This window comes from Lissotriton vulgaris, chromosome 3_1, assembly GCF_964263255.1.
Source record: "Lissotriton vulgaris chromosome 3_1, aLisVul1.2, whole genome shotgun sequence".
NCBI lineage: Eukaryota > Metazoa > Chordata > Amphibia > Caudata > Salamandridae > Lissotriton > Lissotriton vulgaris.
In genome coordinates, this window is record NC_141689.1 from 764,185,639 (window position 1) to 764,209,168 (window position 23,530).

Here is a 23,530-nt window from a genome sequence, read left to right on the forward strand (position 1 = left end):
TGGTGACCGTTTTCAACATGATGCTTGGGACCGGAGGTTTTCCAGCTTGTTGGAAACAGGCATCAATTTTGCCCATACTAAAGAAACCTAACCTGGATATTAGGGACCCAAATAGTTATCGCCCGATAGCAAGGCTCCCATTACCAGATAAATTAATAGAAAAGGCGCTGAACGCTCAATTAAGTTCCTTCCTGGCGGCCACTCAATCCTTGGACCCCTCTCAACATGGTTTTAGACCTTACCATAGTACGGAATCCACCCTCAATAAAACAACTGAGGAGATTAGAGCTGTGACCGATGCGGGAGGGAGGGCATCCCTGGTGTTGCTGGACCTCTCCGCAGCCTTCAACACGGTCCACCATGGGATTCTACTTGACCGTTTGAAGGCCCGCGGAGATCAAGGGAAAGCGCTTGACACACCTAAAGCTTTCCTGTCCGGCAGAGTCCAGAAGGTGGCCTTGGGAGAATACGAGTCAAAACCCTTCATCCTGCCCTGCGGAGTTCCTCAGGGCTCGTCCTTGAGCCCTACGTTGTTCAACGTTTACGTTAGCTCATTGGCGACAGTAATTCGGGCACAAGGGTTTGATCTCACATCCTATGCTGACGACACCCAGATCGTGGTGTCGGTATTACCAGGGAGGGAAGAAGAAGTAGCTAGGAATTTCCAGGAGTGTATGCTGGCGGTTGGGAACTGGATGGCAGTTAACTGCCTTAAATTGAACTCGGCCAAAACCGAAGGTATAGTGTTTGGTTCAAACACCAACTTTTGGAGCTCAAGCTGGTGGCCAGACCAGATGGGCAAGACCCCCACTCCAGTAGCGAAGGTGAAAAATCTAGGGGTGTTGATCGATGATCAACTTACTTTCCGGCCCCAGGTCAGTGCTCTATCTTCCTCGGTGGCCTACCTGCTTAAATCCATTCGCAAGATCCTTCCATTTATCCCTGACAGTGACAGGAAAACAGTGGTCACAACGCTGGTCATGGCAAAGTTGGATTATTGCAATGGTTTATTTCTTGGTGCCCAACAGGGGGTACATAACAAATTGCAGGTACTTCAAAATGCGGGGGCAAGGCTTATTTTGGGGATCCCTAAATTTGTCTCCGTGTCTCGGGAGTTGGCCTAGCTGCACTGGCTTCCAATGCGAAAGAGAATTCTTTTCAAAGCCCTATGCCTAGTATTCAAGTCCTTACAAGGCAAGGGACCTTTATTCTTTCGGCGGCACTTTTATTGGTACCGTCCGACGAGACGTTGTTCACCATCTGATTCCCTAACCTGCCTCTATCTCAGGAGTGACACTTAGCGCCAGGACACCTACGGGTAACAGAGCGCTGTACAAATGCCAAAAATAAATAAATAAAAAATAAATAAATTTCCCTTTGAAATTTGTTTCTCCTTTTCCAAAGACGGGTTCGGCAATATGTTGCCCTTTTTAGATAAGGGGTTTCCCTTTTAATTACTCGTTTTCCAAAAACGGGTCCACCAATATGTTGCCCTTTTAGGAGAGGGGTTCCCTTTTAATTAGAGGCTGGGGGCACTGTTCTCCGCGTTGACGCGCTAATCCGAATGTTATTGTAGCTTTGTCACGCCTAGAGACTCCAGCTTAATCTCTCCCCGGTGAGTTTCTTCTAATATTTGCTAATATTTGCTCATGTACTTTTATGTTCCAGGTTTAAAAGCTCGTCTTACTTGGACGTTAACTCTGTATTGCGAGTGGATCTTTATCTCCCGATCCTTCGCTCCAAAAACTGGTCCCTCTCTCAAAACGCCGTCGGGTTTTCTGTGTCCGCTGTCTTCGTCTTCCTGGGTTCAAGCGTCACCACAAAATGTAGTAAATACGACACGGGGAACACAGCAAAGTGAAGAAGATGAATATTTATTCTTCAAGTATAAAGGCAGGAAAACCCGACTGGCTGCACCGGGCAACAAACGCCCCTAACGGCCCTACAGAGAATGCTCAGCTCATGACATCAGATCAATGCACACAAGCCCGGAACAAGCTCAGCGCAAGCCACAGGCTAGATTCACGGAAACATGCAAGATGAACATAACAGTAGGTTGCAATGGGTGACCCACTATGATTTGCTGTCACCACAGGGATGGTGGCCTGATAGGATCAGCAGACCACCATGTCTATGATTGCTTTCAAATAAAGCAATGTTTCCTTTCTTCTTTTTTTATCCTTAAAGGATAATAGAATGCATTTAAAAAGAAAAATTTAACGTTTAAGTTTCATTTTTTAGAAGTAGGCAGTGGTCCAGCCTGCTCCTAAAAAATTGTTTTTCAACTGTTCTCAAAGAAGAAGGGGTGCTCTTGTGGCCCCGGTCCCATTTGTGAATGGGTTAATACCAACCTTGACTTGGTGATATAGTGTGAATGTTTTGTTACCGCAGTTCAGTTGCAAAACATTTGTAAATATCAATGTGGTATTTGGAAAGGATACCCTAAACATGCCCATTCCAAATACCGATTCACAAACCTAAATTGTGACTCGGTAACAGGTTACAGAATCGTAATTTTGGCTTGGTACATTTGTGAATGCCTTTTGCGCAAATCCAGCCTATTTCTTTAATGAATTGTGACGAGTTAGTTGTCATAAAATACAGGCTGCATTCAAATTGTTCCATTTTTATGTAGATCAAATTGCTTGAGTGCAAAAAATACATGTTCACATTTCTAATGTTCTAGTTCATTTACATAGTAGATTGGCTGACTATTGTAATGTACTGATTTATTTGGGTAATGTATTGTTTTAAATGTACAAACGTTTGGTTTGAAAGCATTACCTTCTAGTTTGTATGTAATACCTTGCTTCCATAATACTTGCATACTTGTAGACATACATAATTCTATAGTTCCCATGCAGAACAAGTTGGACTGTGGGTACAATACAATTACTTCTATGTGCAATTGAAACACATTTGCCTTTTTATAACCCTATTTTTCCCAGCATTAGGGATCTGTGCATTATGACACTGCTATTCAGTATCACAGTGCATCTCTTTGTAAATGGTATTGGAAAAATTGGTTCCTCATAAGGCTTTAATATATGCTCAGAAATGGCACTGATAGTATGGGATAAATGTAATATATGTGACCCAGTGTGTATTTCCTCGTCCAAACATTTAACAAAAATATATGGTGCTCTGGCTTGGCTGCAGCTTAATGGAACAACAGTAGCACATAGCAAGGGTAAGTGCCTTCACCATGTAGGAAAACTGATATATGTATATAAACCCACCACGCACCATCGCACCCAACAGATGCCCCGCCGCTGCTGGAGCAAAGTCACCAAAGACCAGCTAACCACCACCCTCGCCCAGAACCCTCCTGCCAAACCCACCGACCCGACACCGCCGCCGGCAACCTCAGACAGTGGATCAACGACTGCGCCAATACTCTTGCCCCGCTCAAGAAACCCTCCAAAAGCCACACCAGCAAAAAGCCAGCTGGTTCACTGAGGCCGTCCAGGCCTCGAAGCCGACCTGCCGATAGCTAGAAAAGAACTGACTCCGCAAACGAACACCAGACAGCTACGCAGCCATCAAGAACTCCATCCACAGACACCATCACCTCAACCAATCCCCCAAAAGGGCCTCCTTCAAAGACCACCTAGACAACAATGCACACAACACCACAGCACGATCGCAGACATCCACGACAGCTTCAACGCCACAACTGCCCCAACCACAGAGACACCACACTCACGCCTAACACCCGCACCAACCGCCTGCTCCCCTAGACCAACATCAACGTCAACAACACCATCAAGGTCATGAACACCATCCACTCTGGATCTCCTTCAGACCCTTGCCCACACCACATCTTCAACAAAGCCAGCGCCGCCATCGCACCCCCTCTCCGAAAACCCTTCAACATCTCCTTCAAACCAACCTCCAAGAAGGAACAGCCGACTGAAGCTGAACTCGGACAAAATGGAGGTCCTCAACCTCGGATCCACCCCTTCGGCCTGGGACAACTCCTGGTGGCCGACTGCACTGAGAACAGCTCTCACACCCACCGACCACGCACGCAACCTAGGGATCATCCTCGACTCCACTCTCTCCATGACTAAGCAGGTCAATGCCGTCTCCTCCTCCTGCTTCAACACCCGCCGCATGCTCCGCAAGATCTACAAGTGGATCCCCATGAAACAGGAAAAACTGCCACCCAGGCCCTTGTCAGCAGCAGGCTGGACTACTGAAATGCACTCTATGCAGGAGCCCCCGCCAAACTCCTGAAAAGGCTTCAATGCATCCAGAATGTCTTTGCACACCTGATCCTCGACATTCCTCACTGCAGCTACATTAAACACCACCTGAGAGACCTGTACTGGCTCCCCTTCAGCAAAAGGATAACCTTCAAGCTCCTCACCCAAGCACACAAGGCACTCCACAACAACGGTCCAGCGTTTGATGCAATATACACACGTTTTACCACCCACCAGGAGAGAATGCAAAGTTCATTGAGCAGCTAATGGAGATCATCACGATCAACTCAAACATAGATGCCAATAACATATTCTTAGGAGATTTTAACTTACATTGGGATGACTGCAACGAAAAACTAGTCAACACGCTTAAGGTTTTCCTTGCTGAGCTAAACCTCAACCAAGCATGCACGGAACCCACACACACTAAAGGAGCAACATTGGATTGGATTATATCAGGCAACAAAAACACATCAATCCTCTCAATTGACCCGTGCGACTGGTCTGATCACTATGCAATAACCTTCTCGATACCGATAGTGAAAAAAGGCAAGACCGTCCAACCTCCCAAATGCAAAAAATGGATCCGAGACACAAGAGAGGCTAACATTGAGCTACTAATAGAAACCTGTGAGAGTGACTTAAAGACACCTAACAACTTGCAGAATGTAAATGAGCTGACAGAACACTATCTAACTTCAGTCGGAAATATCGTCAACAACACCCTGCCATTAAAACTAAAAAGAATCACGGAGAAGATGAAAAATCCTTGGTTTGATGGATCACTAAACGAAGATAGGCACAAACTGAGAATGGTGGAAAGAAAATGGAGACAACACCCATCATCCCCTGAGCTGAAAGTCCTTAGAAAAATGAGAAACCAATATAACAAGAAGATCATCAATTCCAAAAAGGAGTTTATAAGAGCGGAATTGGACAATGCCAAAAACAGACCACGAAAACTCTTTGAAATCCTGAAGCAACAATCAAACAAACTAGCCAAAACAGCTCATGAAAACGCAAAAATGACGCTTAGCAATGAGGAATTCTCAACATTCTTCACAAAGAAGGCCAAAACGCTGGAAACAGAACTCTTAAGCGCCGCGACTAAACCCCCCAACCAACTAATGGCTATGGGCGATTACAACCCGACTTCAGGATGTAGAAAGACAAAAAACAAGGCAAACTGGGACACATTCGAATTATATGATCAGGTCACGATAGCCAAAACGCTATCCAAAATCAAACCTAACAACCACTACCAAGATCCCCTACCAGCGAAATGCGTAAGAGGAATCAGTCATATTGTGGTACCAATCTGGACCAAAATAATAAACGCATCACTATCACAAGGGATCCTCCAGACTGCCTAAAAACAGGTCAAGTGGTTCCTCTGATCAAAAAACCAACTGCGGATATTACTGACCCGAATAACGTTTGGCCAGTGCCCAACATCCCTCTATTGGCCAAATTAATTGAGAAATGCGTGCAGGGCCAACTGAGCCAACACATCTCTAAGTTCTCCCTACTAGATGAATGCCAATCAGGATTCAGATCAGGGCATAGCACGGAAACAGCGATCCTCCATATTGTGGATGACGCACTACAGGCACTTGATCGAAATCAAGCATGCTTACTAATTCTCCTAGACCTGTCATCTGCATTCAACACAGTTAACCACGAAGCGTTACTGGCCAGGCTAAAGGACAGAATGGGACTGTCCGGAAATGTGCTGAAATGGTTTGACTCGTTCCTACGAAACAGAACACAACGTTTCCTGGTCAACCAATCAATATCACCACCTTGCCCCAACTCGATTGGAGTCCCACAAGGATCAACATTATCCCCTGATTTGTTTAACCTGTATGTAGAACCTCTTACAGCAATTCTCAGAAACTCAAAGATATCGTACCATATGTATGCGGATGACACACAGATATATATAAAGATATCTTCCCTTAAAGACATTGAGCGTATGAATGAAATGCTAAAAATGACAATGGAATGGTTAACTACTAACCACTTGAAGCTAAATGCTCAGAAAACCGAGTTCTTACTAGTTTCTCCACCAAGGAGCGTTACGGAAATAAAAGAGTGGACCAAGTTGGTGACGGCGCTCAACTGCACCCTGACGCTCGTCAACTCAGCCAAGTCACTGGGAATTACTTTAGATGAGAACCTTGACATGAAAGCTCACATTAATTCAATGGCTAAAAGCGCCCGCTTCCACCTGAACTACCTAAGAAAACTGAAACCATTTATCTCGGAATCTGATCTGAAACTGGCAACCCAATCCTTAGTCATCTCGAGAATTGAATATGGTTGCACTACCTTAGCGGGTTTACCAAAAACATCCACAGCGCCACTAAAAGCTTGCCTCAACGCTGCGGCGAGACTCATCTCTGGATCAAGGAAGTTTGACCACATATCTCCGCACTTGAAAGCTCTAAACTGGCTACCCTATGAAGCCAGGATTCAACTAAAGATCGCATGTATCACCCATAGAGCACTTCACCACAATACTCCTGGATACCTATCCAAGAAAATTGAGCTGTCAGGAGGAAACAGACCGGCCAGGAGTGCCAAGGAGTTGGTGCTGCGACCAGCCATCTTCAGAAAGAAAAAAACTTATGACAGAGCGTTTTCCGGAGCGGCCCCTAGAATCTGGAACTCACTCCCCCCTAGCATTAGGAAGACTCCGAACACCTCAACATTTAAGCGGGTAGCGAAGAGCTTCTTAATGAGGAAATACCTTACATAGAGAATTTCATGGACCACTATGTGATACAATCCTCTACTTAAACTAAACACTTACGTCTTCTAAAGAGAATGTTCGACGTGAATTAGATGAAAGAGAAACGATGAGGCAAAACTGATGACACCTCTTGTGATTAATCGGAACACCTACTGCTACCTCATGTTAAAGTGAACTTATACCATTATCTCTTCCTGAAACCATATAACCTACTACCTCATATGTACGACGAAAATGACTATGTTAATATCTCATGCTTTATAGTACTGTATAATGTAATAGACTAACCTCTCGAATGGAAGGTAGTTATTTATGCAATCACTAAAGCCTTATAATTATCTACCTCATACCTATATGCTATTTAATGGACTTCATATTATTAATATGCGTATCTTACCTCTATGTAAAGCGCTCTGATACCCACGGGTCTTGTTCGCGCTATACAAAACTTTTCAATAAATAAATAAATAAATAAATAAATACAATAGCCCTGCTGGATGTAGAGGCCAAATACTATGCCTCCCGGGTGCTAGAAGAGCTTAAGGCATGGTCTGATAATCTTAACCTCATCCTGGCCAACCAGACGGGCTTCAGACAAGGCTTAGGGACGACGACGAACATTTTAGGTCTATCACTAATCGCAAACAAGTGCAAGCAGAGGAAACAACATCTTTACCTCTGCTTTATAGACCTAAAAGTAGCCTTTGATAGTGTTGATCGTCACCTCCTGTGGAAAAAGCTGCGAGCTTGGGACATCCCTGAAAGGCTATTAAAAGGCATATTGCTATTCTATTCAAACACCTGGCTAAGGATGAAGATAGGTGATGGGTCCAGACCATCAAGGAAGCTGACAACCACCAGAGGCCTAAAACAAGGGTGTGTTCCGGCCCCTCACCTTTTAAATTTGTTTCTGTCTGACCTCTCTCAAAGGCTGGACTGTACTAACTCCCATCCACCGAAACTTGGTGAATTGAGACTTTCGCATCTTTCATACGCGGATGATGTGGGGCTAATGAGCCAAACAAAGATCGGTCTCCAAAGATGACGAACAAAATGTCAGCTTATATTTCAGAAAAAAAACTTGAAATAAACATATCCAAGACCAAAACAATGGTGATTGGGAGCCAACAGAGAAGAAAACAGACAATCTGGCTTAACGGAAACCAACTAGAGGAGGTACAAAAAATACAAATATCTTGGCCTCTATATTAATAACTCAAGAAACCTCACGGAGCAAAAAAGGTACATGTCTCAGAGAGCAAGCGCCCTAACATTTGCCCTCAGCTTACTGTATAAAAGTCTGCAGGGCCCCTCCTATAAACCCTTGCTAGATGTAATGAAGGCAAAAATCCTGCCAACACTAACATATGGAGAGCTCTTAAATCAACTAACAGCTTCCATCTACAAAAAAGTATTTCAGACACAAAGGTTGTCCTCTCCAGCCCAGGTTCGCCTTGAATTCGGCTTAATAAATGAAGATATAGGCAGAACATACGAGACAGTGAAAACTTGGTATCGCTTGAAGCTAAACGTAGCTACATCAAAAATCAATTAAGCCCTTTGGTCTAAATTAAATGAGGACAAAACCTCTCCTTTTAATCAATACCTCCGCAAATCCATCTCAACTACATGCACAACGGACTTATGGAACAAAAATTTGCTGTACCAATCTTTTAAACAAGCTGTAAACAAAGTTTCAAAAACCCACTCATCTCTATTGAACAAAAATATTTTTAGATCAAGGTCGCACGCCTGGATGGTGATAAACCACTATAAGTCCCTTGCACCGGCGGCATATTTGAGCAAAACCTTCTCAATAAATGTAAAAAAGCAACTCATGGCATTACGCTTTGGATCTCTACCATCCTTGGCTGACCAGCCTGCTTGGTTGCATACAGGCCCTAAATCATGTTGGCTGTGCAATTTGCACAAAGAAGATTTCATCCACGTAATTTGCACATGCAAGAAACTGCAGGAGGAATGAGTAATCTTTCTAAAATCAAGCTTTAATGAAAGAGGCATTAGATCCTGTAGAGCTGCAATAATGGCGTGCCTAAAGCCTTCAGACCCTCAATTGAATGGCAGACTGATTACATTTCTTAAAGCATTCACAAAGCTTTGCTAAAAGGGTCAGAAGCACGGCAAATGAGGGACTAACCCATTGCACCAAAACTTTTAATAACATTGAATTTTAGAACCCCATGAAGAGATGAAATGATTGTATGTTTAATTTTTTCTTTTTTTTTTACTTTTTGCTATAATATTGGTTTTATTCGCTTTTTACTATCTGTTTTAAATTGTTATGGTTTTAATTAACTAAACAATAAACATTAAAAAAAAGTGGATCCCCACAGAAACAGGAAAAACAGCCACCCAGGCCCTCGTCAGCAGCAGGCTGAACTACTGAAATGCACTCTATGGAGAAGCCCCCGCCAAACTCCTGAAAAGGCTTCAACGCATTCCAGAATGTCTCTGCACACCTAATCCTCGACATCCCTCACTGCAGCTACATTACACACCACCTGAGAGACCTGCACTGGCTCCCCGTCAGCAAAAGTATAACCTTCAAGCTCCTCACCCACCCACACAAGGCACTCCACAACAACGGACCAGCGTTCCTTCAGCTTTTACACCCCCACCCGCCAGCTACGTTCCACCGACCTCGCCCTCGCCACAGTCCCCCGCTTCTGGAGAGCAACCTCCGGTGGCAAATCGTTCTCCCACCTCTGGTGGGGAGCCTCGCAGCGGACGCTCATATCATAGAAGAATTGCTGAAGTCAAATATTGATGTAGTCGCACCCCTAACTGCATGCACATCCAGAAGGTTGTGTCATTCAGCACCTTGGTTCAATGACTCTCCAAGAGCCAGTAAAAGTAGGTGCAAAGGCCTAAAAAGAAAGTGGCGTAGGCAATATCTTATAGTTGACAAGATCATCTATAAGGAAGCTCTCACATCACATTACAAATCAGCAAAATTGGCTGAAATGAATTATCTGGAGGGTAGGATTGCAATAACTAAGAATAGGGACAGGGACATTTTCACTATTGTTGAATTGTTCACAGCTCCTAAAGCAGTAAACAAGGAAGTACTGCTATCAGCTAATCGGGTGAACCAGGTGGCCCTTTTCTCATATAAAAAGATTACGACAATCCAGAAATCATTCTCCATGGAGAAGGGGGAAGATTCCTCCGCTCCTCACACTCAGGTGGGAAGCATTACTCAACCTACCCCCCTCTCATACTTTCACAGGACCCACAAATGTTACAGATCCCTGCCATCAAACTTGAGGACTCAATTATTTACCTTTCCGGCCTCAAGTCAGGCTCACCTACACATGTGTGCATAGCTAAACTGATACCTGCTCTTGCAGCCACTCTAAACGTACCATTCAATAGGGTACTAAATTCCTCACAGGGAACAGGAATTGTTCTGCCACTCTGGAAGCAGGCTAAAATTCTGCCACTCCTGGAAAAACCAAACACAGACCCTAACATTCCTGCTAATTACAGACCAATCTCTCAGCTCCCAGCTTTCTCCAAAGTTCTGGAGTAACATTTGAATAAGGTACTCATGTTGTATGCAGAGAAACACACTCTTCTGCACCCCATGCAATCAGGCTTTAGAGCAAATTACAGCACCGAGTCGGCCGTGCTGGAAGCAACTGAACCGCTCAGAGAGGTGCTGGATCATGGGGGCAGAGCAGTGCCTATATTACTTGATCTGTTGGCAGCTTTTGACACAGTGCCCCATGGGAGGCTCCTAGACAGATTGAGGAACATGGGCATTGATGAAGAGCATTGGCCTGGATCATCTCCTATTTGGAGGATGGAGAACAGATTATTTGGACTCCCCCTTTTTCAGCAGCTATGCCTAGCATGCAGATGGGAGTCCCACAGGGCTCCTCCTTAAGCTCAGCTCTCTTTCATCTGTACATGGCACCACTAGCATCATTGGCAGAGGCACCAGGTGCCAAATGATTTCCTATGCTGATGATAGACAGCTGATTTTTACATGCAACAAACATGAAAACTTCAATGGGTAAGCCGTTAGATCATCCCTCACTGAGGTTTTGAGATGGCTGAAGGAGAAACATCATAAGTGGTACCCCGATAAAACGGAGATTATCTACTTTGGTCACCCCACTCAGAACAACTGGAGTAAGTGGTGGCCAACTGGGCTTCCCCCTCCCAAGACTGTCAAATCTTCTGTAAAAAACCTGGGTGTCTACATTGATAATGAACTTTCAATGTGATACCAGGTTCAGACCCTAGTCAGAACCTGCTTTGGCTTAATGCGAATGCTGAAGAAATTCCTGTTGCTCCTCCCTCTGAAATCCAGGAAGATTAGATCTGTCCGCCGCTTTTGACACGGTGGACCATTCCATCCTCCTCACCCGTGTCAGGGCAGCGGGCATAGAGGGCCTAGCCTTCGCTTGGCTTGAGTCCTTCCTGAGCGACAGGGTTCGTGCGGTCCATCTAGCTGGTTTCACTGCTGCCTCCCGTAAGGTTGTGTGCGGGGTCCCCCAAGGTTCCTCACTTTCCCCCCTTTTGTTTAATTTATACATCTTTCCCCTCATTTTTATGTTACAGCAGCTTGAGGTCACGGTGTTCAATTACGCCGATGACCTCCAGCTAATTTTCAACCTTTCTCATTCCCCCTCATCCTTCCAGAATGTTCAATCTGTCATGTTGTTCATTCAGGATTGGATGAACTGCAACCACCTCAAACTGAATCCGGACAAGACGGAACTAGTCCTGACCGGAGGTGGTTGCAGCCCCTGGTCCCCATCTCACTGGCCTCTCTCACTTGGTGTCCCCCCACTCCCTGTTCCCAAAGTCAAAACTCTTGGAATCCTCCTTAACCCCTCACTTTCTGTCCACTCACAAGTCAGTTCTGTTGTTTCTTCTTGTTTTTTTTCCCTCAGAACCATTAGGAAGATCTCCCGATTCTTTTCAATCCCTGCCCTAAAGATTATAGTGATGGCAATGGTGCTCTCGCGCCTTGACTACGGTAACATCATTTATAATGGCGCGCCTGCTTACGCCATTCACCGCCTGCAACTAGTGCAGAATCAGGCTGCCCGCCTGATCCATGGCCTGCCTAAATTCCATCGAGCCACCCCTCTACTGCAGGCACTGCACTGGCTGCCGGTGAAAGAGCGAGCCATGTTTAAGCTTGGCTGTCTCACCTTTCAGGCCAAAATGGGCACCGCGCCGGAGTTCATCTCCTCTGCCATTAAGCCTTACACCCCTGGCAGAGAGCTCCGCTCCACCCACTTGGCACTTTTAACTGTCCCCCGATTTAAAAAGAAAAAGGCTGGCGGAACAAAATTTGCGGTTCTCGCCCCGGTGTTCTGGAACTCCCTCCCTGTGAAACTCCACACGACACCTTCCTACACAGAGGTTCGGAAAAGCCTTAAAACTCTACTCTTTTCTCGAGCCTTCGCTGCCTAACTTCCCCTGCCCCTGCCGCCTCCTCGCAACCCAAAAGCGCCATGAAACCGCGTGGTATAAGTGCGCTATACAAATGATTTTAAATTCAAATTCAAATTCTGGTACAGGCGCTGATAATCTCCAGATTGGACTATACTAATGTACTCTATCCGGGACTTCCAGACTACCTTCTCTAATGCCTTCAGATAGTGCAAAGCGCAGCAGCAAAGGCGATTCTCAAATTAAAACGAAGGTCGCATATGACCCCCCCCATCTTAAGTCTTTACACTGGCTTCCAGTAAGGGAACAAATAAAGTTCTCGGCCTTGGTTGTGTTCTTCAAAGCCCTCCATGGTATGGTAGCAGCCTACCTTAGGAAGAGAGCAAGTCTCTACACACCAGCGAGAGCATTTAGATCCTCCTTCGGTAATCTGGCCTGCATCCCTAAAATAAGGCAGGTGCATAGAGGTGATAGGTCCTTCGGCTTCTTAGGAGCTCACGCCTGGAATAAACTGCCGGCAGCTCTGAGAGTATCAACAGATCTTTCTTGCTTTAAAAAAACAGTTGAAGACTTGGCTTTTTGAGAACTAAAATTTCCTCAGGACAGCCATCTATGAACTGTCAACGTCGGGACACTCCATCTGGAGTAGCTGTGCGCGCTATAAATGTTGTTTCATTCATTCATTCATTCATGAGGACATTTGCACTACAAATTGATACATGAGTGAGATGGACAGACAACCAAAATACATAAACCTGATACTGGAGTTTCCTCTGTTGGAGCTGAGCTCATCATGAGTACAGTGGCGCCGTGCGCGGCCCCCCTCCCCCCGCACCGCGGGGGAATTAGCCCCACGGCGAAGGGGTTAAGGGGCCTAGCTTACTCTCATTGCCAGGGGATAGCTTTTCAGATTTCTAAAATCTCACATGATTGGGTAGTTTGATAATCTGAATTTGCGTAAAATCTATGTGCAAATGTCTTTGATCTTTTGTCTCTACACCTATTAACTCACTCATTGCACTGACAATTGAGATGTACTGTTGATGTTTATTTGCTAATGTTTCTTTGTGTGATGACTTATGAATCGAGCTGTATTTGTACTTGATGAGCTATTCACAATTATTTAGATAAAGCATTTTAAACTTTCAAAGAGTTTGTCATTATTAGTGTCATTGATCTTGATATATGAAATGACTATTCTTATGTTGATATTTTAGAAATTCTGATATTATTTTGCCAAACCCTGATTAACTGAAAAAGATTCATCGCCAATAATGAGATAATTTGGATGGACAAATTGGTAAATTTGGTTTAAATTCACCCAGCGTATAAGTGGCTGTAGGGTTATTTAATTTGGGGCCAGGTGACAAATGTGTTAGTTCCTTAACACTGGATCACTTGTCAATCACACTTGTTAATGAACAACAAGCACGATGGGTTGAATGAGATTTACAATGAAGCCTGTGCATGTCGAATTGGTTTGCTTTACTACGCTACTGTGTGACTCATCAGGGGGCAGAGACAATGTTGCAAGTTTTCTGGATCGGCAACTCAAGGGTGGTGGTAACCAGTTTCTAACAAAAAGGGGTCCCCATTGGACCCCTTCACCTTTGTGGATGTCGAAAGAAATATTTTTTAAGAGGAAGGAGTGACCCCACAGACCACTGCCTACTCTTAAAAAATTAGACTTAAAATGTTGAACTTTTTTTTTTTAAAATGCATCCCATTTTCTTTTAGGGAAAGTGCTAAAAGGGACACCATGTTCCCAGGAACTCTGCAGTGCAGACGACCAGTACACCAGAAGCGAAAGACTCCAGTACTTAATTTGGGGTCCAGCAACTTCTCTCTGCCAAATATTTGGATTCCCAGAATGTGCTTTTTTACCAAATTTGCCTATGTAACAATTTGAAAATTGGGTTGACTGCAAAGTTTAGTGTTTATTCGTTTTAAAAATGTAAAGCTTTGATTGGTGTCAATGACCAATAGCAAACTACAAATATGTTCCAAATCATTATAAAATAATCATTTTTGAATTAATACGTTGCATTTTTGGACTAATAACATAATAAAATCACCAATTTTGAGGATCTTTTTGAGCATCATCTACTCGGAAATCGATTTGTGCAGGTGTTTGCATTACTTCTTAAATCCATTGTTTTTTAATGTGAGAATGGATAGCCTCCCATATATACCTTTTGATTTAAAGCGCTTTGGATATTTGTTGGTAAGTGTGATTTAGCAAGCCTCTAGATAAAGTAAGACAGACCATATCTATCCTTTGCAGTGTCATTCAGCTGGAGCAGTGACAGATGCAGTAATATCCCTAGGCATAGAAGACTGCAATATCATCAGAACAAAGCAGTGACATGTGCCACTCAGCCAGTTTTATTTCTCGTGTAAAATATGTTGTCATTCTTCTTTTATGGCAGGTGATACAAAAATATTTTTGTTACTGCCTGATGTGTGACAGTCAGCAGCTTTATTCAGGTTCCTATTGTTCACGGCCAGCGTGCAGCAATATTTGTTTTCAGGAAGTAAACTGACATTTTGTGCTTCTCCAGATTTTTCAGAAATGTAAGCGGAGCATTTCCTTTTCCAAGTTATTATGTTCGTTATTCCTCAATGTAATGTATTGATTTGCTGACTTTATAATTTTTTTCAGCATCAATAACATTGGATTTAGGAAGGACACTGTAGTATATTGTAAACTATGCTCACTTCTGTTTCCCATGTATGCATAAGTGGAAAAATACATATTTTTCAAATTTAGTAGCTCGCGGTTCACAAGAATAGGGATAAATCACGAGTCGGTTACACTTTCCCAGGTGTTTAAATCACAGCTCAGTCATAAAAATGTCCTACATAGACAGGTGCAAATCTATCCGGTAGTAATAAGAAGGTGTAAATTAATATAATTAAATCCGCACAGTATTTGTGTAACCCCACCTGTGAGTTGTAGTGTTTAAAAAATTGCAAATATTGTGCTCTGAGCTTTGATTTCTTCAAAGCTGGATTTTCTTTTTGAAAAGGAAAATGCACCCCTCGCCATGGGACTCATCTCCCAGGGTGAGAGGATTCTTGGGCCAGATGTAGGAAGCCTAATACCGGTCGGTAACAGCCGAAATTACCGACCGGTAGCAGGCATTTTAGATGTAGGGGTCTAATTTAAGGATTCGGTAATTTACCGAATCGGTAATTTAAGGAATCAGTAAATTACCTAATTCTTAAATACCGATTCAGTAAATTACCGAATCCTTAATGTAGGAAGCACTCAAGTTAGTTACCACCAACTACAAGTTGGTGACACTCTGCCACCCTTGAATGTGTCCCCCATTTTACAGAATCGGTACTTACCGATTTGGTAATTCCCATTCATTCCTATAGGCCTTGAGGCCCATAGGGATGAATGGGAAATACCGAATTGGTATTGGAAATACCAATTCGTTATTTACCCAATCTTACCGATTCGGTAAAAATTACTGAATCATTAGCTACATATCATTAACCGATTCTAAAATACAGAATCTGTAAAATTCGGTATTCTAGAATCAGTAAATTATATTTACCTACATCTGGCCCGTTATTCTTTTTTCTTACTGTCTCTTACAATCTGAGTGTGCCTGGTTGTGACAGACAGTAAAACAATGTTTATATATCCACTGATTCTAATTGGGTGGGTGGACATATTATCTTACTCAGTCGCTTTTGTGGTGGAAAATGCTTAGAGCCATGATATATGTCTAAAGTCCGAAACTAAATCCTCTGATTCAGTCGAAACTCATTTTTGTATCCGGCTGTATCACGGTCTAGGTAAAGTTCAAGAACATTCAGTTAAGCTAGTCTGCTCTGTACCATGGATGCCAGGAGGGTATACCTCAGGTTAATATAGTGACTTCACTGATTCATTCTGACCAGGATTGTAGTCATTACTTAAGATGTGTCACTGCCCTCCATAAATAATACCCCCAATTTCTTATAAGGGTCAATATACCAAATAAATATGTTTATTGTATAAATTGTATCAGATAACACAGTCACAGGAAAAACTGAACATGCAATGTTAATAACAACAAAAGACATGCAGCTAGCAAGTTTAATACATAAATTTAACTTGCCACTTCAACATGTATAATAGCAAGGCATAATTTATGCACATAAAAAAATGCTGTGCTGCTCAGGCACCACTTGTGAGCTACAGTGGTATATACACTCCAATATCTTTGATAGCTCAACCATAGTGACCTTGTTCTAATATACTATCAATATTAACAGCATATTATTAAATGCATAATATTAAACTGTGGATCGGCCGCAAGCCATGCAGCTGACATAGCCAACCTCATCCTCACTCATGAACCTGAGCTGCTAATTCTGACAAAAACATGGTTAAACAAATCATCCTAGCCCATCCTCGACATATTGTTGCACCCAAACTACAACATCATCAAACTCGACAAAAAAGATAGGCCTGGAGGAGGCATCACTTGCATACATCGGTCCAACCTTTCAGTGAACCGCTCCCATTCACTGGTTCTATCTTCTTGTGAATACTTGTGCCTAGATATCAAGAATAACAACAAACCTGTGTGTACATTGCACACTTTTTACCACCCCTCAGGAGATAACCTCACCTTCATTGAACATCTCATGGACATTGTTTTTAGTAATACAGGACAACAAAACACACAAATATTCCTCAGAGACCTCATCATCCATTGGAATGACCTCAATGACTCAGTAGTCAATAGCCTCTAATCTTTCCTCTCAGACCTTGACCTTACCTAGATTTGTATCACCCCCACACATAATAAAGGATCAATTCTAGAAGTAATCATCCACAAAGCGGGAGCCACCCAGCTGGTAACAATCCTTCCCTGTGATTGGTCTGAACATCACATCATCACTTTTCTCATCATTGAAGCAATAAAACTTTTCGCTACTCAACCCCAAAGACTTAAAATCTGGAAGAGAAATCTAAAAAATGTAGATGCAGACCTAATCACAAATTTCTGTCCCAACATCCTGCTGCACCCCGAAGGTCTAACAGGTGTACAAGATCTGACTGATCACTACTTCTGTTCCATAAACAAGGTCCTAGACAAAGTCGCTCCACTACAATGGAAAAGAACCTTTACAAAAAACTCCAAACCATGGTAAGATGGTAGACTTAACGAGGACAGAAGATCCCTGAGATTAATCGAACAAAAATGGAGGTCCACTCCTTCCTCAGGGCACCTTAAGTTGTTAAGAACAATGAGAAACTCCTACTACAGAAAGATTAGACAATCAAAGGCAATCTTTTTCAGTAATCAACTGGACCAAGCCAAAAACCGTCCTAAATAATTATTTGAGCAAATCAAATTACAATCGAAGGACATACGTCACCCCCCCAATCCAACTCAGTTTCCCTATCCAATTGTGAAGAATTTGCCTCCTCCTTCATGCTGAAGACAGAAAACATAAAAACGGACCTACTCAATGACTTAACAACCAATCTGGCACTCGCATGGACCCCCCTTTCCCCTCCCAGGAACCCTACTCATATGTGCCTCTAAGTTTAACCTCAAAAACAATGCTTCTTGGGCCTCCTCCAACTCATACAGTGAAGATGCAATTGAGGAAATGCTCACTTCTCTGAACCCATCCAACCATTTCACTGACCCCCTCCCCGCTAGCCATTTAAAAGACTTCATCCCTCTGTTACTGCCTATGTGGACTAAGATTATAAACGCCTCTTTCCAGCAAGGAATCATACCTGATAACCTTAAATCTGGGCAGGTATCCCCCATCCTAAAAAAGTTAACGTCCAATCCGGCGGACCTAAATAACTATCACCCAATATTGAACATTCCTACGTTGGCCAAACTACTAGAAACATGTGTTCACACACAGCTCAGCAAACACATTGTTCATTTCAACCTGCTAGATCAATACCACTCCGGCTTTCACACTAGGCACAGCACTAAAACAGCCATGACCCAAATAATTGATGATGCTCTATAAATGCTGGATCAAAATGAAGCCTGTCTGTTAATCTTGCTAGACCTATCCTCAGCTTTTGATACTGTCAAGCATGACAACCTACTAAACCTCCTGAAGCACAGAATGGGGCTATTGGGGTCAGTCCTAAAATGTTTAACCTCATTCCTGCATAATAGATCACAAAGATTCAAGACTAAGCATTCCTTATCTAATCCCGCCCTAGTCACTTTAGGAGTTCCAAAAGGATCTTCCCTCTCCCCTACTCTCTTCAATTTATTCATGGAACCACTCACCAACATCTTCCGCTCCTCTAACTTTGAATATCACATGTACACGGACGATACACAAATCTACCTAAAACTCCACTCACCAGACAACATCAAAACACTCAACATAACACTCCAAAAAACCCAGACCTGGTTAGCTGAAAACCATCTGACACTAAACCCCCTCAAAACAGAATTCCTCCTCATCGCTCCCCCCAATCAATCGACAATCATCAGAGTCTGGCTGAAACACCTAGCAGCACTCAACTGCCAACCTCTTATCATTGAATGTGCTAAATACTTCCTAAATCATCAAAAGTGTTTCTTATGAAATAAAAGCTAAAATATATATATATATATATATATATATATATATATATATATATATATATATATACATATATATATATATATATATATATATATATATATATATATATATATACACATATATATATATGTTCTGCTCGTGGGGAAGTCCAACAAATGAATCGCAGTGGTTTTCAGAAAACTGGCATCTTCAGAAAATGATGTGATTAGACGGAATTTGCCTTCCTCCTTGCTTTGTTTCGTTTCAGCACTGGCATCAGTCAGCAGTTGATGACGTGGAATTTTGGACACTTTGTTGAGAGTTTTTATTAAGAGGGCACTTTCGTATCCCCTAGATTTAAATCTCTCGATGCTCTCATCAGCACATTTTAAGAAATCCTCATTTCGGGAGCAATTGCGCTTAAGGCGCAGAAGCTCCCCATAAGGGATACTTTTCTTTAGGGCAACTGGGTGTCTGCTGTCAGCATGTAATATGCTGTTACCAGCGGTGGGTTTTCTTTACAGTGATGTAGTAACCTCATGCCCCTTAATCTCTACTTTCAGGTCGAGATAACTCACTGCCACTGAGCTAACCTCGCCAGTAAAGCGGAGATTTAAATTGTTGTCATTCAGATGTTTAATGTAGTCCCTGGCACTTTCAATTGACCCTTCCCAGACCATAAAAAGGTCATATCTATGCCAGGTGACTATGTGATTGGACCAGGATTCATTACCGTCGGACCAGGCCACCTGCTCCTCCCACCAGCCTGCGAACAAATTTGCGTAGCTGGGGGCGAAGCAGGTGTCCATCGCGGTCCCGGAGACCTGTCTGTACATGTTGCCCTCAAAGAGAAAGATGTTATTTAGTAGACACAACTCTGTCATCTCAAGGATCATGGTACTGTGACCTGCGAATTTTAATGGTCTTTTCTTCAAAAAGTACTCACCTGCCCTCAAACCTTGAGTGTGTTCGATACAGGTATAGAGACTCGTAATGTCCATAACAATTAAGTTGTAAGAATTGTCCCATTCAATTTCTCCAGTTTCATGATGAAGTCTTTAGTGTCCCTGATATAGGAGCTTAGAGTTGCTACAACTTGGAATAGAAAATGGTCGATGAAGATTGACAAGTTTTCAGTGAGGCTGCCCATAGAAGATACTATGGGTCGTCCCAGTGGCATTTTTGCGTCTTTATGGATCTTGGGCAACTGATGAAACGTAGGTATGATTGGATGATTTGAACTTAAAAATAGATATTCGTCAGTGTCCAACATCTTTTTGTTGTGCCATTTAAGGATCAATTTGCCATATTCCTCGATGCTTTCTTGATATTTTTTGTGGGTCGAACTCTCATAGTGATTGTTATTGTTCAGTTGTTTCATTGCTTCTTCCACATATTGTTATGCGAAGTGAATCGTTTGGAATAACCACCCCGCAAGTGCCGCTTCCTTCCTTCCCGACCGGGAGAGGGGGGTTTTAGAGTGTTAATATATAAATATATATATATATGGTGTATGGTGTGAACAAGAGTACGCCAGTACTCGAAACGTTGCATTTTTGAAAGGCACTGAATAAAACAACTTGCCCAGATAACGTGGGGTCTGCCTCTTCTTTTGCCGCTCGTGTGTGGAGGTTTGAAGATTACGTTATATATATATATATATATATATATATATATATATATATATATATATATATATATATATATATATATATATATATATATATATATATATATATTCACTGAAAAAAACATAGGTTTCACCCCAGTTATAGTTAGCTGGACATTTTACTGACATAAAACCAATGAAATTCCCACGTTATAGTTAGTTGGACTCACTATAACTTGCGCGCCTGCAATGCACTGCTGATGACATCACATATTACATCGCCCATGACATGGTCAGTGACATCACTCATGACATCACTGATGACACCATCCTTGTGACAGACTGACAGACCTCCTTTCAGTGTAATGTAACCCTTGAAACACATATTCAAAAATAGAAACTAACACTTTCAAAAAAATGGAGATACACATACCAGTTACAACAACCAATTCAGTAATTCCACCATCTATATACACATCCACTCATTCACCAACAGTTCTATATAGTCACTCATACATATACTCACTCATCATATGTAGTGATACACCTATATATCCATTTCCTGCCTGAAGACAATGCCCCATATAAACCAAAGGAGCATTTTATATGGGAGTTTTTTGAAATCCCAAGGGGTGCAAAGAAGGTAAACGCTGCAAAGGAGACTTGTCTCATCTGTGGCGCAGTACTATCCAGAGGGAACCCTGCCAAAAAATATTATGCAACGATTGCAACAATGCAACAATTGCACCCCAATAACTTTTCTGCAGCAGAGGTGAGAGAACTGTGCAGAAACCTTCCACAATCGTCTGCCAACACCTCAACAATCAAAGAACCCACTCCATCGGGTGCAGAGGCAAGTTAGATGGTTCCAAATATACAAACTAAGTTTGCCGATTTCAAATTCATTTTCATATATTGTGGCAAAACAATTACTTATGGTGAGAAGAGTATTACCCTCATCAACATTGCTGGTGATAAGCACAAGTGCCCGAAGAAACCCTAATTTTTTTCCTATTTTTTTTGCTCCAGTTGAGCCGTTTATAATTCTCTGTTTTTTGTTTCTCCCCATAAAAAAAACAAAAAATATAAAACTGTTCGGAAAAGCCAAAAAAAGTAAAAAATGTTCACAAAACAATAAAAAAAATATTAAACCACAAAAAGAAGAAAAAAAGCAGTTCTTTTCAGAACTACCTCCAATTTATAAAAAAGGCTACATTTTTAAAAAACTCTGTCATTCTTTTTTCCCCATGGTACGATCCCCGGGCCTCTCCCCTGTGCGCGTACCGGGCGCTCCCCCCGCGCAAGTCGAAGGTCTATCCAGCCCCCTTTTGGTCATTCCCCTCTTTGTTTTTGCCACATCTTGTGTCTCTATCCTACCGAGACACGAGATGGCAGCCGCTCCTGACTGTTTGGAATGTTGACAGACACCTGAGAGCCAATCAGGTTTCCGCGCGCGAACTTGCGAACTTGGTTAGCGCCCAGGTGCGCGTACCGGGGTACGCTTATAGATATATATATTTTTTTGAACCTAAATTATTCAAAATCCACTGTAACACATATCTTGAGACATAGCAGAGGCACACCGGGCTACCAGTCCCTACAATTTTGCCAAGTTTCGTGGAAATCCATTCAGCCATTTGGGCTAAAAGTGAGGTTGACCGCCCTATGGAAATTAACATGGGGAAAACTCGTTTTGGGACCCCCCTTTTTTCTCGGCCCCCGCTTCACAAATCCCCCCCAAACTTTCAGGCAAGGACCGGAGCGCCGCAAGGCAAATTTGAGGAAATTTTCAGGCAGATTCCTCAACCAGCGCCAAAGTTATTCCCAATAGAATGTTGCGATTTTCCTATTGAAAACATTCCTAACTATTAACTACCTACTGGCGACCGCCAGTAATATATATATATATATATATATATATATATATATATATATATATATACATATACATATATATATATATATATATATATATATATATATATATATATATATATATATATATATATATATATATATATATATATATATATGTATATATATATACTATATATATACATATATATATATATTTTTTTTTCAATTGTCCTAATTGCACATTTGGATACTCTGTCTAGAGCATGGATTACTCACGCAAAGGTGCAGTAAAACAGGTGTAAAGTATGTCCCTTTCTTCTGTATGTCATTCCTGCATGAGAAGGAGCGTTTTGTGATTAATCCTAAAAGGTTGTATCAAACACCTTTGGGAGGATGTAACTTTCACCTGAACAAATAAATACCAGAGTTGAATTACAGTAAATGCATAGAGTGAGATGGACATTGCGTATTACGGAGGACTAGCTTGCAGCCCAAAATGTTGTTTAAAGCATGGATATATTTTTCTGACCACAAGTCAGCAACAGTTTTTGCATTTTAGTCATAATTGTAATTGTAAATTGTATTTATATAGCACTTACTACCCCTAATGAGGCGTTGAAGTGCTTTGCAGCAAGTAGCACGCTACTTCAAAAACCAAAATTAGAGTTGAATACTTAGTAGATTAGTACTAATGTTTTCCCTTGTGTATTAGCTGTGTTAGATTTGTGAACTTGATTTCTTGTGCATTTAGTAGTCTATAGTAGGAATAGAATGATAAGAATAGGTTGGAAAGGGGCGGTAGCAAGTTGATTTTGTAAGTAATAGTCGTGGGTTCCTGTTGATTGTGTGAAATTTCTAAAAACGAGGACGTATGAGAAGGATGTTTTGGAGTTCATAGTAGTCATAAAGGTTTGGGATGAGTCAGAGAGGGGAGGGATTGGAGAAAGGTTTAAAGGAATATATATTTTATAGGAACAAATGAAATTAACATACATATATACACAGGACACTTGGTAAAGTTTTAGTGACTGGAGTAAGCCTCTCTATTTAAATAGCACTATGTACATAGTAGCAGCAATATTTACATGGTCTAATGTGCACATTTATCTT